This window comes from Rattus norvegicus, chromosome 12, assembly GCF_036323735.1.
Source record: "Rattus norvegicus strain BN/NHsdMcwi chromosome 12, GRCr8, whole genome shotgun sequence".
Lineage (NCBI taxonomy): Eukaryota > Metazoa > Chordata > Mammalia > Rodentia > Muridae > Rattus > Rattus norvegicus.
In genome coordinates this window covers 449,331-466,864 of record NC_086030.1, presented here as the reverse complement: position 1 = coordinate 466,864, position 17,534 = coordinate 449,331, and the positions used below count along the sequence as shown (strand labels likewise).

The following is a 17,534-nucleotide window of genomic DNA, read 5'->3' as shown; positions in this document are numbered from 1 at the left end:
GAGGGCGGCAATGGGGTAGGATCGGGAGGGGAACACCCATAAAGAAGGGGAGGGGGAGGGATTAGGGGGATGTTTGCCCGGAAACCGGGAAAGGGAATAACACTCTAAATGTATATAAGAAATACTCAAGTTAATTAAAAAAAAAAGAAGAAGAAGGGGAGGGGGATGGGATGAGGGCTTATGTCCAGGAACCAGGACAGGTAATAACACTTGAAATGTAAGTAAAAATATTCAATAAATGAAAAAAATACTGAAAAAATGAATTTGTGACCAATGGTGCTGGGTTAATTCCTCACATGTTGATCAGATCTTGAAGAAGCTCAGATTGATAGATTTCTAGGGTAGGAGCGCCCAACTTTCCCTGCTTCAATAAAAATAGGGCTATGTATTCAGGTCCTTCTCAGCTTAAGAGATACAGGCTGTCTCTTCACAGATCATGGGAGACAGAACAAAACAAAACAAAACAAAACAACCAAAAGTTCAGAGCCTACAGACTGGAAAAAGGAAGCTGGGTGTGGTCGTTGTTTGGCCTTGTCTACCTGGATGGTTAATCACAAGAGCTCCACTTTTCTGTATTTGAAATATGGAAATGAGCTGCAGAAATGAATCAGCAGTTAAGCACAGTGGCTGCTCTTTCAGAGGACCTGGGTTGGATCCCTAATACCCACATGGCTGCTCTCAACACTCCATAACTCTAGTCCCAGGGATCTAATGCCTTCTTCTGATCTTTCTACACACCAGGCACACACGCTAGTGCACAGATATACATGCAAGCAAAACACCTGTGGACATAAAAACAAAGAAACAAACAAATACAAGCAAATAAATAAATCTATGGAAACCATTATATCTCAACAGGACATAGGTTTGCTACAAACAGTAAGTGAACTTTTTTTGTCATCTACTTGAATTTATTTTTACATTCTTAAATAAAAGATGAAAAGGAGGAGGAGGAGAAAGAAGAGGAGGAGGATGAGGAGTTGGTGGAGGTGGTGGTGGTGGTCTTGGAGGCCACAGAAGTTATTCATAAACACTGAACAGGAACTAAGACTCCAAATCTTCGGTACTCCTTGTATCCTCAGCCGATCCCTAACAGACTCCCACCCTCTCAGGGTTCCTTTTCAACAAGACACCCAGATCAGCAGCAGAGGTACCTGGGGTCATCACTCAGATTGTGAACAATGGGATAGAAGGGAAAAGTTCAAAAATGGGAGCTGAGAAGGAGAAGGGATGAAGAAGAGAGATCCTAGGCTCTAGAGGACAGAGTCAGGCCACAGGAGGGGAAAGTGAGCCAGTATGGGAGTGCCCCTCCTGACTGTTGTGGCCCATGCCCCCTGGACCCCAGAGCACCCCATGGTTTGTTCTTCAGTCCACTCCCCTATTCCTGAAGCCTCACAGACCCAACTCCAAGACCTCCAGCTCCTCCTCCAGAACCCTGTGCCATGTCAGCTTCACTAGCTGTTCTCTGCTGAACTTCCCGGCCTGGAAGTGCTACTGCAGCTCCTCCACCTATCAGATTCTTCCTTAGGTGCTTGATCTTCTTGGCTTTCTCTGTGGGAGCAGCAGAATCGGGTGCATGGAAGGCAGCTAGAGTTGTGGCTTGGGGGCCATGGTGAGCACTGGGTGTCTGGGCTGAGTGTCCCACAGACAGCTTATCAAGGGTCCTGCTCAAAGACTCTGCAACTTTCTCCTGAGGCTGGCTTCTCTTCTCCTTCCACTTCAGGTTGCATTTGTCTGTCTTGGAGAGGCCTGCTTCACCACTGTCAGGTCTGGATGGGGTGACCTCTGTGGTGGCGTCAGGGCACTGCCCTGGGGGAAGTTCTGGTTTATTCTTGAAAAACTTCACATACTTGTTTTCAAAGGCTGGGATTCTTGGAGCACGTATCCTTCTTTGACCCTCAGCTGCTTGTGCCTTGTCCGATCGGGTCTCTGTGTTCAGGCAGTGTAGTTGCCGCTGGTCTCGTCAGTTACATAGAGAGTCGCCATCGAACCCAAAAAATGAATTTCTAGGGGTAATAAGTGGAATTGTCCTGCTTTTAAGCTCTTGATAAATGGCAGCATTCATTCCTTTTTAAAATTGCTTTTTAGGTGACCTGGGTTGGATCTGGAATTGTGTTGGCTTGTTTTGAGTTTGAGAACTCAAGTAGACTAGGCCTTTTATATGCATTATTGTTGCTGTCTAGTGGATGAGTTTGGTCCATTTTAAACCTAATGCAGGCACCACAGAGTGAGTTTGGAGAGGATATACTTAGAACAACTCCCTGGCCTCTGGGTTAAAAATTCTAGCTGTCTTCTAGATAACCCACTGTCTCTACAGGGAAACCTTGCTCAGGCTACCTTCTTAATTTCCACCACCTTATGTCACTGATATGATGGATGCCTGAAGAACACTTTTCTTCAGCCAGATCTGCTTCTTTCCAGGTGCCCCCTTGTTCTTTGTCTAGAAGGCTCATTCATGTTCATCTCCTTCCACAAACCCTGTGTATCCTTCAGAACACAGTTGAGTTCTTCCCAGCATATGGGGATAACACCAGACAATGGAGACTCTAGAGTCAGGAAAACATCTAAGAAGCCAGGACACTCAGATTGCATATGATCCTGATAACCAATGGGGAAGACAGGGTGGATATACAGATGGCCACTTCTCTATTCAATATTTGAGAGCTCACATGCACTTCATAATTCAGGAAAGACTCTACATGTATACCTGCAAATAGCTCAGCTGATTACTACTAATTGCTTGGTTTGCTCTGAGTTAACTTCTAATCCAGGAATACTTCAAGAGGAATACAAGGTTCGACGGCCTTTGCGTATTCAAACCCAGTTGCAGAAATACCAAGGAGGGAGAGTTACAGGAATATTAAATACAGAAGCCTCTAGCATGAATCTCAAGAACAAGGCAGCCATCTAACCAGAGGAGCAAGCTTGAGCTTTGAAGTGAAGGACTTTGCTCCCACCCACTCCTGGCTGGAGATGAGATGGAAGTTAGGACATTAATCTCAGATCTCTAGCTCCCAGAGCATAACACAGCTTCAAGGTTCAGTTCTTTGTTAGCTGTTGTTTTCTTGCATGCTGCTTTTAGGATTATTTCTTTTAGTTTTCTTTCCTTCTCTTTTCTTCCTTCCTTCCTTCCTTCCTTCCTTCCTTCCTTCCTTCCTTCCTTCCTTTTTTAAGACAGGGTTTTACTGTGGAGCTCTAGTTTTCCTGGAACTCAATCTTTTGACCAGTATGGCCTTGAACTCATAGGGATCTGCCTGCCTCTGTCCCACAAATGGTAGGATTAAACACAAGGCATGCACCATCACTGACTGGCTAGAATTATTTCTTTACTTTGTATTTTTGACATCCTGATTGTATGTCACAGAGAATTTCTTCTCTGATTCTGTCTGTTTGGATTTCGATGTGGCTGTTATACTTGCAAGCTTAATTATTTCTATAAATTTGTGATGATTTCTGCTAGAATTTCACTGAAATATAAGTCTGTCTCATCCATTCGATGTTACTTTGGCTCTTCCCTGCTATACCCCATGAATTCTTAGGTTTGGAATCTTTATTGTGTCCCAGGCTCTTTGGAATATTGTTTATGCTTCTTATTTTCCCTCTTGTCCTCTATGCCTGAGATTTGTTCTTTTGCATGATCTTATCTCTTTTTTTTCTTTTCTTTTCTTTATTTTTGGAGGTGGGGACTGAACCCAGTAATCTTATCTCTTAATGACAGTCTTTGTTGTGGTTTCTACCAGTTTGACCATTCTCTTCAAATATTTTTATTAGTTTTGTTTTCAAAGTTTCAATCTCCTTCCAAAGATTTTCCTCCATATTTTGAAATTCTACTACTGTTCTCTTAACTATTACGTTTACTTTTGAGGCTATCTGGACAAGGTTTTAGATATATTTCCTTAATTCATGAATGTATTTGACTCCTTATGATCATCAATTCTTTTGAATAGTAAGGCTGTAAATTCTTTCTTGGACATTTCAATTATTTCTGTATTGGATACTTTGGTTTCTGTAACTTAGATCTGCATCCAGTCCAGCTATGATGACTGGGGGAATTTGACTTTGATTTCAGATGAGTGACTGAGGCAATCTAGTCCTCGCTATGTGCCAACAGGATCAAGCATGGGGCAACACCTTAAGCACCAATGTGACCAGATGGAGTCAAAAGTTTGGTCACCCCCAGATTCTACAAACCTGTCGGAGACTGGATACCCAATTCAACTTTCAACTCAAAGATAAGGAATATGGGAAGAGGCAGACAGCACAAAATGGCAAAAAACAGGAATTAGCAGACCTGGACTGTCCACAGGAAAGCTGGGCCTTGATTCCCCTGGGAAACAGAAAGAAGCCTGAAGCAAGGAGGAATCAGAAAGGACCTAGGAAGCTCTTTCAGGAGCTTTGTAAGCTGACAGGATTCTTGTGTGTCAGTTCAGCTGCCCTTCCTTCACATTCCTTTCCATTTTCCGGAACGCATACCACTCTGCCCCGGAAGGATTTCAGTGGTAATCATTCTCTCTGAGAGTGCATGAACTCACTGGGCTGCTTCCAAGGGCACCACAAGAAGAATTTACAATTTATCAGACACTGCTTTTTTCCTCTCTAAGAATAAAGAAAGAAAGAACAGAACAATGCAATATAGGTTAAGCGAAAGGTCTCAAGAGGTAATAATCGGTTTTATGTGAAGTATTTTCCTTAAATTGCCTTTTACAGAGTAGCAGGTGTCCCCCAAACTTCCCAGGGGCGCCTTAGAACATTTCTTTCTTTTCATTCTTCAGTTGGAGGTGAGGGAGGGTTGGGAAGCCACTGTGTCTATGTTCATTGTCCCTTCAGGGAGCCCAGCAGGAGGCTCTGCTCTCCAGAGTCAGCAGAAATGGCATGCATCTGAGCCAGGAGATGGAGACATTAATTCAGTGTGCTAGCTAGCTTGTGGCCTTAGGGTAAGTCTCCAGTCAAAAACCTTATGAGTAGGGCTCTGCAACAGGACAAGCTTGGGAGCCACATGTTAAAGCAGAGAAGCCTACTGGAGGAAGGAACCATGTCACCAGTGCTTCATGGATCGCTTTCCTCCACAACAGAAAGACACTGGGGAGAAACATAACTTTCTTCTATGAAAAGGCATTTTTTTTTAAGGTTAAGCAAAAGAAAAATTAGACCAGCAACGCATAATGGAAATAAAATACAAATCACATTTGTGATTTCAAATTTTCTAATAGTCCTATATTTTAAAAATAATAGGTCAAAAGAAAAGAGCGAAATTTGAGGAATATGTCATGGTTCTAGTCAATGCATTATCATTTAACATATGACCAGTATAGACATTACCAATGACGTCATTAACACTGATGTATTTCATATTAAGCTCTGTATTCTAATATGCATTTTACACATGTTGGCACAAAACAAAGCTCTTGCATCCAAGGGGCTAAGAGTCAAATAAATGTGACCAGAAATGTGGATTCAACTTGCTGGATATAAGATGAGAGAGAGAGAGAGAGAGAGAGAGAGAGAGAGAGAGAGAGAGAGCAAGCAGACAGAGGAATCTAGAAGAGTCCAGAGCAGAAAAAGAAAGCTGTAAACTGAACATTGCCAACAGACTGGACAGGGCCAGACTCTCTGCAGGAGCATAGAGAACAGAGAAAAGAGGGAGAATAGCAGGGTTGTAAGGAATTTGACTGGCTGGGGGCAGGGAGCCTGTGAACGCAGGAGGCTGGGATGCTGGCATGGACTCTGAAATGTGCACTAGTACCTGGGTACCTATAACATTGAAGAAGCCTGGATCTCTCACAGGGTAATGAGAACCACAGGTACCCATGTGTCCCTTCTCCTGGGTAAGAGGAACAGAAGCTAGTTTCACAAGTTCCAGAGGAATGCTGACTCTTATCTAACTGCCACAGGCTGAGCTCATTGGACTTCCCCTTGCGATTAGGGAACTTAAGTTTCCTATGGACCTGACACCAGGGGGATAGTAACATGATCTTTTATAATAATAAAAAAAGACAGTCTAGAATCAATTTACTAAGTGAATTAATAGGGAAATATAGGATAAGTCGGCTAATACCCCAGAAGGGAAATCTCTGGTACAGGTTTCAGATGCTGTGAGATGACATTTGCACCTTTAGGGTTGTTCTGATCTAAGTTACAACATCTCAAACATTTTACATAATAGTCACAAGAATGAGGGCCCACGGCTTGCCAAAGAATGATACCCGCACTCATTGAGTGTTTTATTCTGCAGAAATCCAGCATGCTGGAGTCCCCCATTAGCAAGTCAGAGAAACTACCAATAAGTTTGCAGGCATGATTTAAAGTACATTAGGGAATTCTGGAGTAGATGACTGTACTGGCTGGTTTGTGTGTCAACTTGACACAAGCTGAAGTAATCACAGAGAAAGGAGAATCAGTTGAGGAAATGTCTCCATGAGACCAATATGCAGGGCAGTGATCTCAACTAGTGATCAAGAGGGGAGGATCCAGCCCATTGTGGGTGGTGCTGTCCCTCAGCAGGAGTTCTTGGGTTCTATAAGAGAGCAAGCTGAGCAAGCCAGGGGAGGGAAGGCAGTAAGTAACATCCCTCCATGACCTCTGCACCCGCTCCTGTTTCCTGACCTGCTTGAGTTTCAGTCCTGGCTTCCTTTGGTGATGAACAGCAATGTGGAAGTTTAAGCCGAATAAACCCTTTCCTCCCCAACTTGCTTCTTGTTCTTGATGTTTGTGCAGGAATAGGAATCTGACTAAGAGAGTGACCTCTATGTTAATGTCAGGTCCATCTCAACTTTATGTGAGTGTCAGGGCTGGAAACTTGTCCGGCAGGTCTGAAAACTGCTGGTGACCCTTAGTCCTTGCCTCAGACTAACTTCTGAGGCCTGGACTTGCCTGGAATTGCCCAGTTCATGGAAACAGATATTTAGGCCTAGTCTCCTTAACTGCCAAGTTGAAGCCTGTTGTGGAATCAGCCTACCTTTCTCAACAGTGATATCAGGGAACATATAGGCATTGATAATAAGTAACTATGAAGGAAGTAAATATAGGACAAGATCTAGAACATTTCATTGCTTAACAATTTCCACGTTCTAATCAGACTGTGATCTTTAACTCAGATGTGGCTTATGCTCTACAGTGGCTCCTGTTGTGCTGAGACAGAGCAGAAGCAGATGCCGATTAAGGTCCTTGCAGGTGTGCATCTCCAGAAACTGACCTTCCTTCCATCCACTCTTTGGGGCTTTGGTAATTGAGTTTGCAGAAACAAGTCAACAATTGGCAGAAATAAAGGAACAGAATTACTAATGTGCAAGTAGAAAGCTGTCACGCTGAGCATGAAACTCAGAGATGAGCCCTGACGATTGTGGCTTAAGGATTCTTTATGAGGAGGACAGAAGTGAGGCCACACCAATTTCAGAGGAGGAGTCAGTGATTTATAGGGGACATGGGCCAGGCACATAGAAGTGACAGCATCTGGGAACACAGTCTGCCTGGGATCTATGGGCGTGAGTTCTCTTCTTGTCTCCTGCTTGTTATCCTTCAGGAAGTTCATCCTTAGGAGCTTTACACAGATAAAGGAGCTTCAGAAATGATACCTAGCTTTTATTTCAGGTGCAAAGGAGGACTGACTGCAAGCCAGAACTCCTGAAGCTGGTTTGTTAATTTAAAAAACAAACAAAAAACAGACAAACAAACAAAAACACCAGGCTTCACTTTGAAGTATTTGTGTTTTCTGAGTTCCAACACATTGCTTTACTCAGCTCTTAAGAACAAGATCCAGGATTTCTAGGAGCATGACATGTAGTTCCACATTACTTCAGCTTTTGCTCAAGTAAATAGCAAACACCTTGAGTACAGAGTCGTCCCTTAACCCAAGTCCTACAGTCAATGTCTGGGCCCTGGGCGCTCTAACAAGTTTGGATAAATGACCACCAAATGCGTGTGTGCCTGTGCCTGTGTGTGTGTGTGTGTGTGTGTGTGTGTGTGTGTGTGTGTGTGTGTGTGTACATATACAACTAGCCACATTAGGAGCAAACCAAATAATGAGACCCACTGACTCATCCAGCCAAGTCCATCTTCAGGCTCCTGCACAGGATTAGGCTTGAATACAAAGTGGTCAGGATGTGGTCCATCCCACCCATTGTTGATCCTGGCACTGTCTCAGTGGCACTCTCTCCTTGTGAAATCTCTTTCTAGGGAACAAGTTCCTTTCTTTTCTTCTTCTTCTTTTTTCCCCAAGGAGACTCCTTGGAAAAATACAATTCCTTGGAACCTCTAGTCCCAGGGGCAAAAGGCACAAGGATGTCTCTCCTTAGAACATCTGATGCTACGATGGTGGTGATAATTTGCAGCCTGATCTGAATTATTCCTATGTTTGAAAGCAGTGTTTAGAATTTAGTGGGTGATTTATCTGTCTGTAGGGTTTATATAAATACTACTTACTAGTCTTTCATATTATTTGGTTTTCTTTTAATTTTTCTAAGAGAAGACATGGGGAATCCATGGCTGGATTTGAACCCTGATCTTTCTACTTCTGCTTCTGCCCAACTTCTACATGCTTGCTAGTATTGTAATGTGCTTTTAGTATTACAGGGCATGCATGTGCCACCAGGCCTGGCTAGTCTGCTAGTTTTTATGCTATTCTATTTTAAATGTCTTATTTTTGAAGTGATCTCTATACATTTGTATCCAACCATCTATACAACTCCAGGCGAAGGTGCACCCCATATAATAAAGCCGATACTAATATATATCCATATCCATATATATATATCCATACATATATGGATATATATATATATATATATATATATATATATATATCCAAGAAAGACTTGCTCTGCTTTTCCTTCCTTCCTTCCATAGCCCAGGCTGACCTTGCACTCTCTATCTAAGCCTCTCATGTGCTGGGATTGTAGGTGGATGCAATCACTCCCAGTCTTGATAGTTTTACCTTGAAAAGCTCTTGCAAGTTTTTGAACTTTAAATGTCTGTTTTTGTTTCACATCAGCCTTCTTGGGTTGGTTCAGAACACACTATCCAACACAGGACCCCTTAGCATTAGTAAAAACAGCAGCGTAAGAAAAGTAATTCTCACCTTCCCTTCTTCCTTTCACAAACTATAACATCTAGGAAAAATTTCCTAGATTTCCCATTTTCCTTCCCCATACCAGATAATATGACCCTCATTTTAAGAGGCGACTTTCCTGTACTCAGGTGACAAGAGCACTCTACTCTTTTAATCTTAATCTCTTCCTTGTACTAAAAAGCCATAGATTATGTAATTTATGAACAACAATTTAGGTAATTTAGCTCTCAACTCTAAAAGTTGGCCTCCAATGCTATTTCTCTATGACAGACCACTCTTCCTTAAGACTGAGCACGAAACTGCACAAGTCAGGACTGGAGAGTTGGCTAAATGGTTAAGAATGCTTGGTACAATTACAGAGCATGCAGGTCTGTAGGTTGATGGTATTATGCAGGTGAAGGTAGGCCAGAAAAAACAAGGCCTGTCATTGGACAAAAAGGAAGGGAAGTGGGAACTCTTTTGAGAAGTGAAGGAGACGCAGGAGAGAAGGAATCAGAGGGAGGGAAAGGACCTGGGAGAACATGGCAGCAGATGTTAAGATTCTTTTCTGTGTATAGATACAGGTAATAGTGAATATTTCCAAGGTATGGGTATGTACAGGACTTTGTGTTGTCTAGATGGGCAAATTATCTTATCAATTGGATCAGAGGTTATTATGTGATGTGTTCTTTCATGTGGTGACTTAATTGAGTTCAAGAGAAGGTTTGATGGCAGGAAGCACCAAGCCTGCCACGAAATTGTGGTGTGTATGCTTGGTGTGGAAACAACCTGCCTTGGGGACTTAATGGGTAGATAGATTGCTGCCAGTTTCAGAGAGTAGCCATCAGCAGTGTGAGATGGGAGGGAGCTTAGCAGGTGACATATTTGCTGACTGAGATGAAAATAACCCACAGATGCCACGTGTGTTGATACTAGTGGGGAATAAAAGAAACCATTTTTATTTTTTATAATAACACAGGTTTCGTACCCAGCACTCACATGGTGACTTCCAAACACCTTAACTCCAGTTTCAGGGACATAATACCCTCTGAAGACACTCTTCTTCAGAGAGCCCCACCGTGACCACTCATCATAGTTTTCTCGAAACTCCTATCTAAGGGGACCTGCTTAATTCTGCTCTCCTAAGTCTACTTCCTTCTCTTTATTCCCAGTGTTATCCAGTCTACTTTCCCCCACATGTCCCTGAACACTCCTCTCTCATCTATCCACACCCATTCCCTTACTTAGAGGATAGTACATGGTTTAAACCTGATGAATATTTATTGACTGCATGAATTTCTGCTATGAAAAATGAAGTATACTGTTAAAACTTCTAAAATAGTTTAAAAATATTTATTTTTCCCCACACCTTCCATAAAAAACTTATGGCCAATTTTATTCAATCTTGTGGGAAAATTTGTCTTTTTTGACAAGGTGCCCTGATGTCAACGGTTTTCTCCTCTATGTTTAAGGAACTTTATTTAGGGCATTAGCCTGAGGGCAACAGAAAAGTGACAGATGTGTTCTTTGTCCTCATTGTTGAGTGCTGCAGCCACCAGGCAATGTGTGGTGACCAAATACTCGAATACACCAATGTAGCTCGTGCAAGTGAGAAGGAGAATTTTTTTATATTATTTCACTGTGACGGGTTTGCATTTCAATGGCCGCATGACTAATGGCTTATATATGGGAGAGAGCAGCTCCATCCTTAAGTACTGTATATAAGCTGTTTTGTTACCAAACTGGCCGACAATCTCCTTCTTATTTAAGTGCAAGGATACCGGTTAAAATCACCTCCTATCTCGAATATGTGAAGGTTTTGCATTAGAAATAACTGGTTGAGGATAAAATTATCAGCAGACATAAAGCTTTTAATTAAACCAAGATGGTAAGTATTCTGAAGCAAGGAAGGGCAGATCCCCATCTCTTTTCCTCTCTTCACTGCCAACCACAGCAATGACAATAAATAATACCCATGCTCCTCTGCAAGCATGGTCATCATCAGTCTCATGGGCACAACCCCTAAGGCTGTCATCACCCCATTTCCCAGATGCAGAAAGTGAGGTTCCAAGAGCACTACTTGGCAACAGCAGACCCAAGACGCTAAAAGTTTATGTGGTCCCAGGGACAGGCCGCAGGTGCCATATCACTTCACTTCCCACACCAAGATCCCAGATATTCTTAAAATAGAGGAAAGGTCATTTAAGAGCATCTCTTGCCAGCACTGCTTCTTGTACATATCAATGCTGTACACACACAAAAGACTAGGTGGATTCAAGTCACAAAACAAAACTGAATTCTATGTCATTCATTAAATTATTGAGCGTATTAAAAATGGAAGTGTGAGAGGGGGATTGGGACTCTAATTTTGCAGCACAAACACTTCCACCCACATGCCAGCCTCTCATTACGGTTCTGTGAAGGGGGCACAGATGATATTCATAGCCTTCATTTCACTCAGCTCTTGCTAAAACTGTGAACATACTAAGTCATCACTGTAGTTCATAGCAACAAGGAATCCAGCCCACCCCATCAGGCTCTCCTCTACCAGTAGGGTAGCCCAGCACTTCATAATTCCACATTAATGAAGAGCAGACTCCGTCCTTGTTTCTATCTTGCATTTCATTTCCACAATAACTTGAAGAGCATGCGGAATGGGGATCACGAGAGGAAATGTAAACAGTGCTCTGTTACCACAGCTCTGAAAGATATGTTCTTCCAACAATGTAGATGACTACTGTATCCAAGCCTCAGGGCCATGTCCTTGACCTGGTTACTCCCTGAACTAACACATGCATAAGATATACTTTTTCAAGAGCTGACTCCCTGAGTGTTCTCTAAACCTGCACACATGCTACTGGAGAAATGGCCAGAGGAAACTTACCAATACATACGACCTTTAAGTTGTCTTTCGAGTGTATATATGTTGTTCCCTAGTCTAGACATTCTGACTCTATCCTACACTTTCCTACATGACAGTGGCTGCTCTCCATCTTCCTCACTCTCCTTCCCTATCTGTGCCTTCAGCCATTGGCCTATTTCTCAGAGAAAACAGAAATGGTCAGAAAAGAAGCTTTCCAAACTCCTTCGGGCAAGTGTCCCATGGACCCCGTGTCCCCATCTGTGAATGGTGCTGCCTTTATCTGAAGCCATTTCTTACTCTTCTGTTAAACTCCCAGCCCATGAGTGCCAGGGTTAGTCTTGTGTTTGTCAGACTTACTGGTGGGACAAACTGTCTGTTAGAAATCATGTAAAGGAGGGAAATCTTTTGCTTTTGTTTCCTTGCTTGTGGTTTCAGTCCAGGTCAGCTGGTTCCTGTGGAGAGGCAGAATATCCTGGGAGGAAACTAGGGTGGGAGGAAAGCTCCAATCGAGGAACAGTCAATTGACATGGGGGCCAGGAACCAGAGTGTAATCTTGACCTATCTCCCAACATCCTTTATCTGAATTGGAACCCACAGCCTCTGGAGAGCCACCCACATCCATGGTGAGCTGTTCCTTTCTAAGACCGCATCCCAGCCACTCAGAGGCATGCTTTACTAATCTGCTAGGTGCTTAATACCATCAATTCCATAAGCAAGAGCAGTCGTCACAATTCCCATTTTAAACACTATTTGCTACCTACCTTCTTATACAAACAAACACCTCTGTCAACCCCACTGCCACAGTTAATAACCTTTTTTCTCCTATCTTCTAGAGCAGAACTCCCTGGAAGATCCCTTTCTGTGTCCTATCCCCTTTTGCAATTCTCAGTTGACTCACTGTGTAACAAACTGCTATTGTTCAAATTAGCAGTGACTGCTACATCCGGAAATCCAGTGGCTCTTAGTCCTGTTTTCTGTTTTGATACTGGCCGCTCCATTGTCTTGTATCTGCTCTTCATTTGGTCTTCAGGAACCCTGCTTTGCTGAGGAATCCTCAGTTTCCCCACTGTTCTCCCCTGGATTGAAGAGCCACACAGACTCTTGTTCTTCATCTCTTCTCTTCTCCCATTCCCATGCATTTTCATGGCTTTAGCTACATGCTGGCATGCTGCCCTGTGTAATCCAAAGGCAGTGTCCCCTGACTCATAGCCAGTTGCTCATTTCCCCTGGGAATTCCAGTGCCTGGTAGATCTCTCAAAACTTAGCTTGTCCCAAACTAGCCAGGGACATTCCTGAAACTTGATCGACTCTGTCTTCTACTTCTGAGTCTATGACAAGTCCAGCCTCCTGTTTACTAGGTCAGTGTCTTACCTGACTCCCCCTCCTTCTTTCTCTCATGTCCCAGGCAATGCACCATGGTCCACAGTGTTTGTGATCCAAGTGTGCTGAGCCTCCGTCCACTTTTCACCCTCTCTGCTCTTGCTCAGCCCCACCAGGTCCTCATTAGCTGACCTCAGCTGTGATGGCTTCCTGAGTATCTCCCTGCTCCTTGCGTTGCTCCATAGTAGTCGATTACAACAGTCAAATTAGCTCCTGTAAGATGTCAGTCAGAGAGTGTTCCTTGTAATGTCATTTGCCTTAGTATAAAAGCTGGAGTCTTGGGTGATGGGGAGATGGCTCAGCAGTTCAGAGCATTTGTGACTCTTCCAGGTGACCCATCTTTGATTATTAGCACTAATGTCAGGTGGCTCTCAACTGGGAAGGATCTAGCTGCAGGCATTTATTCAACAGCTCAGCCCATGTCAGCACACAGGAACAGAATAAAAAGGGATTTAGGCATGCTGTCCTTGCTCCCCCTTACTTTGATGAGACACCAGCCTATGGGATGGTGCTGCTCACACTCAGGTGGACCCTCCTATGTCAGCAAATCCTCTGAAAATGACCTCACAGACCGAGCAGTGGGTGTAACAGAAACAAAAGATTGCAGGTGTTTTACATGGAGATAAACTTCTAAGAGCTAATACCCTACTTTTAATCAGCTGTCTGGGACCCAAGCCTTCAAACCACATAAATTCAGCAGCAAAATAGTACATTCTGAGGTTGAACTTTCTCCTCTGCAGGAAGAAGAGAGGAACCTGGTAGCTGGTTTGGTCCAAGCAAAGTGATTTCCCTGTGCTCTGCTGGAGGCATAAACTCCTTGAACTGAAAATAGCCAAGAAAACAACTATAATTTCCTCCTTGCTTCCTACAAAGGATTGAACAAAAATGCTCAGGCCCTCCCGGGCGGTCATAAAAAGTTTAAAATTTCAAATATTATTAAATAGGTAATTAAATGGGCAAAGCTTCAATTTCTACCAAGTTCATTTTTTTTAGGATAATAATATTCTCGGAGAGCCGGAGAGATGGTTAAGAGCACTGGCTGCTCTTCCCGAGGTCCTGAGTTCAACTCTCAGCAAGCACTTGGTGGCTCAGGACCATCTGTCTATGAGGGGATCTGGGGCCCTCTTCTGGCATGCCGGTGTACATGCAGCAGAGCACTCATTAAGTAAAAAAGCAAACAAAAAACAAATAAAATTTTAAGCAATCTGAGGTTATTTTGTTCCATAAAACCAGAAGACCTTTGCTAACTCCTAAAATCCTGTGTGAGAAAAACATAGGCTCTGTTGCTAGGGACTTTTATAACGAAACCACTCCCGGGAAGGAAATTTGAGAGTGGCTCTCCCCAGGAGTGAGTGAAGTGGGCAGGAAACACCATAACATCTACTTAAAAGAGTGTCTATTGTGAGAAGTGCTGATATATTTTTAAACACTTTAATTTGGTACTTAAAATAATTATATAAAATACACAAACACATGCTATATTCTTTTTAAACACTGTGTGTGTGTGTGTGTGTGTGTACATGTTTGTATATGTGTGTATATGTTTGGGCATGTGTGTGTACATGTGTTTGTGTATGTGTGTGTATATGTTTGGGCATGTGTGTGTACATGTGTTTGTGTATGTGTGTGTATATGTTTGGGCATGTGTGTGTACATGTGTTTGTGTATGTATATGTATATGTTTGGGCATGTTTGTGTACATGTGTTTGTGTATGTGTGTGTATATGTTTGGGCATGTGTGTTTACATGTGTTTGTGTGTGTGTGTGTGTGTGTGTGTGTGTGTGTGCATGTGTATTCTCAAAATGTGCACCAGTACATACATATGCACTGGTTCAAGTGCTCCTGCTTGAGCATATATGACATATATGCAGGTGCCCATACAGGACAGAAGATGGTACTGGGTCTTCTGGAAATGGAATGGTTTTGAGCCACCTGATTTGTATGCTAGGAACTGAACTCATGTCCTCTGTAAAATCTGCAAGAACTCTCAACTCCTGAGGCAGTGCCCCGCAAACCCTGCTCCATTTGTAAAGGTTTTTTTTTTTTTTTTTGAAAACCTGGTCTATCAGTCCAACATCAGAAATATTCCAATACTGCTCTTCCCAGAATTCTATTCACCTTCAACCAAACAGCAAGGCTTAGCCAATGGCTCACCCAACCACAGAGCTCAAAGTTGTTTCCAGAGTTCCCTATGCTACACCGGCTCGGGTCTTTCCACTTGGAATCTGGGCACTGAAGCATCTTCTCCAGCCCCATCAACAAAGGCACCGACTCAGAACAAGAGAGCGACTGATAAAATACTTGAGTGACCCTAAGTGCTTGTAGAAATCTGATGGTCAGAGCAGGACAGCAAAGGGAAACATAATGCTGGTTAACAATAAAAGTTCTCCTGCTTTAGAACCGACGGTTTCCAGAAACTTTGCTTCAGCTGAGCCTGTTTCTTCATCCATCACAGGGTTACCCTGTAGGGTTAGGTACTTCAGGCATCATGGTGGCACATGGTGCATTTCAATTTAGAAAGCCTCATAAGTCACTTCTAGGAGATGCCAAAGAAGACAGTAAGGGAGTACAGCCCTCTCTTGCTTCTCACAGAGGCAGAACGGGCAACCTCTGTCCTTCACTGTGTTACGGGCGTTGGGGCCCTGCTTCCAGGTTGGAGATAAACTCAGAGAGACTCCATAATTTATGGCTTTAAGTATGAAAAGAGGTGCAAGTGAATTCAAATTAAGTAATTGCATCAATTATTTTAAGTGTTTGTTTGGTTTTCATTATATTTAAGAACCTTCGAAATCCTCTCACTTAAAACTTATCTCAAAAACAAGACTGCTAAAATGATTTAGTAGGTGAAGGCCAGGGTTGGCCACAGGCATATGACAACTTGAGTTTAATTCCCTAAGGTCCACATGGTAGGAGACCAGAGCTGATTCTAACAAGTTATCTTCTGTCCTCCTTGTGCCTATGTGCTCCCCTCGCCCACACAAAATAGCTACATTAAAATGAAATAAGAAAAAAATAAAACCTCAAAAATAACTTCCCAAAATTAAAAATAACATCACTATATACATTTATGTAAAGTGTAAAAGTTTTCATATTGCCTAGATATTATGGTGTCATCCCAGTAGAATAACTATTCTTGATACATATTCATTCACTTTAACCAGTTTCCTTGCTAAACATGTCTCTAAAACTATCTCTGCTTTTCTCAGTGTATTTAATGAGTTTATATTATTTTCATTACATAAAAAGTGTAAAATTTTTCACAAGGGTATATATGGCTACAAATTTGAAGTTGTTGATATTTTATGTCTCTTCTCTCTAGACCACACTATTTTGATTGAGAAATGATTCTTTCTATAAATGCTGGGGTAGCTGGAAAATTCAGGAATTTTGCTAGCCACATAATATTCTTGTCTAATTTAAATATTTTTAAATATGTATTTCTCTGCCATTTAAAATTTTAATTTCAAATACATTTTTAATTTTTGAAAATTTCATATTGTATTTGCATCATTTCTTCTACTCCCTCTCTTCCTCCAACCCCTCCCATGTCTCCATTAACACTCCTCTCAAACTCATAACCTCCTGTACAAGTATATATGTACACACACTCACGGGCACACACACATGCACGTGAGCACACACCCAGACACACACACACCCAACCTGCTGATCTCACTTAGTGCTTTTTATATATACATTTGTCCAGGGCTGACTTCACTGAGCACTGGATAAAAGCGAGACATTTCCTCTCCCCTCCCCTTCTCGTGTTCAGATAATTACTCTGGACTCTGAAGGACCCTACCACTCACTCACAGGCGGTGAGCTCTAGACTTTATTCCTGCTTTGAGGTAAACAGTGAGATTCCAACATGAATGGCAAAGAGGGAATCTCTCAGAATCATTTTCACAGACAGCCATGGCCAACAAGTTCTTGACTTTGGATCTCTAAAACTCAGGCAACCCTTTATTAGTACACATGCCGTGGGTGTCTTAGCGTCCACTGAGCAGCTCAACCAGCGAACATCTTCTGCTAGTTGCTGTTCAGTCATGATGGCGGGCCTAGTTTGCTTTGTAGTGCTATGTTAAACACCATGTAAACTCTGGGAGGAGGGATTTACTTGACTTACAGGTCTGATCATTGAGGGAAGCCAAGCAGGCACTCAGGCAGGAGCAGAGTTGGGGAGTGTGGAGGAGTGCTGCTTGCTGGCTTCTCTCCAGGATCACATTCAGCTGCCTTCCTTATACCTC

At 42.6% G+C, this 17,534-nt stretch overlaps 1 protein-coding gene and 1 pseudogene across 20 annotated transcripts in view; one reads left to right on the top strand and one right to left on the bottom strand.

Moving 5' to 3' along the window:
- Spetex2l3 (Spetex-2 protein like 3) overlaps positions 1 to 17,534 on the top strand; it is an 84,754-nt gene that overhangs the window by 45,852 nt on the left and 21,368 nt on the right. For 4 of the 20 annotated variants that reach the window (XR_010056641.1, XM_063271827.1, XM_063271831.1 and 1 more), the window contains one exon: positions 14,027 to 14,230. The exons of the other annotated variants lie outside the window; for them this stretch is intronic. The gene's annotated coding sequence lies outside the window, so the exon portion shown is untranslated. The remainder of the gene's footprint in view (positions 1 to 14,026; positions 14,231 to 17,534) is intronic. 20 annotated transcript variants of the gene reach the window in all.
- Pym1-ps19 (PYM homolog 1, exon junction complex associated factor, pseudogene 19) lies at positions 1,393 to 2,149 on the bottom strand (annotated as a pseudogene).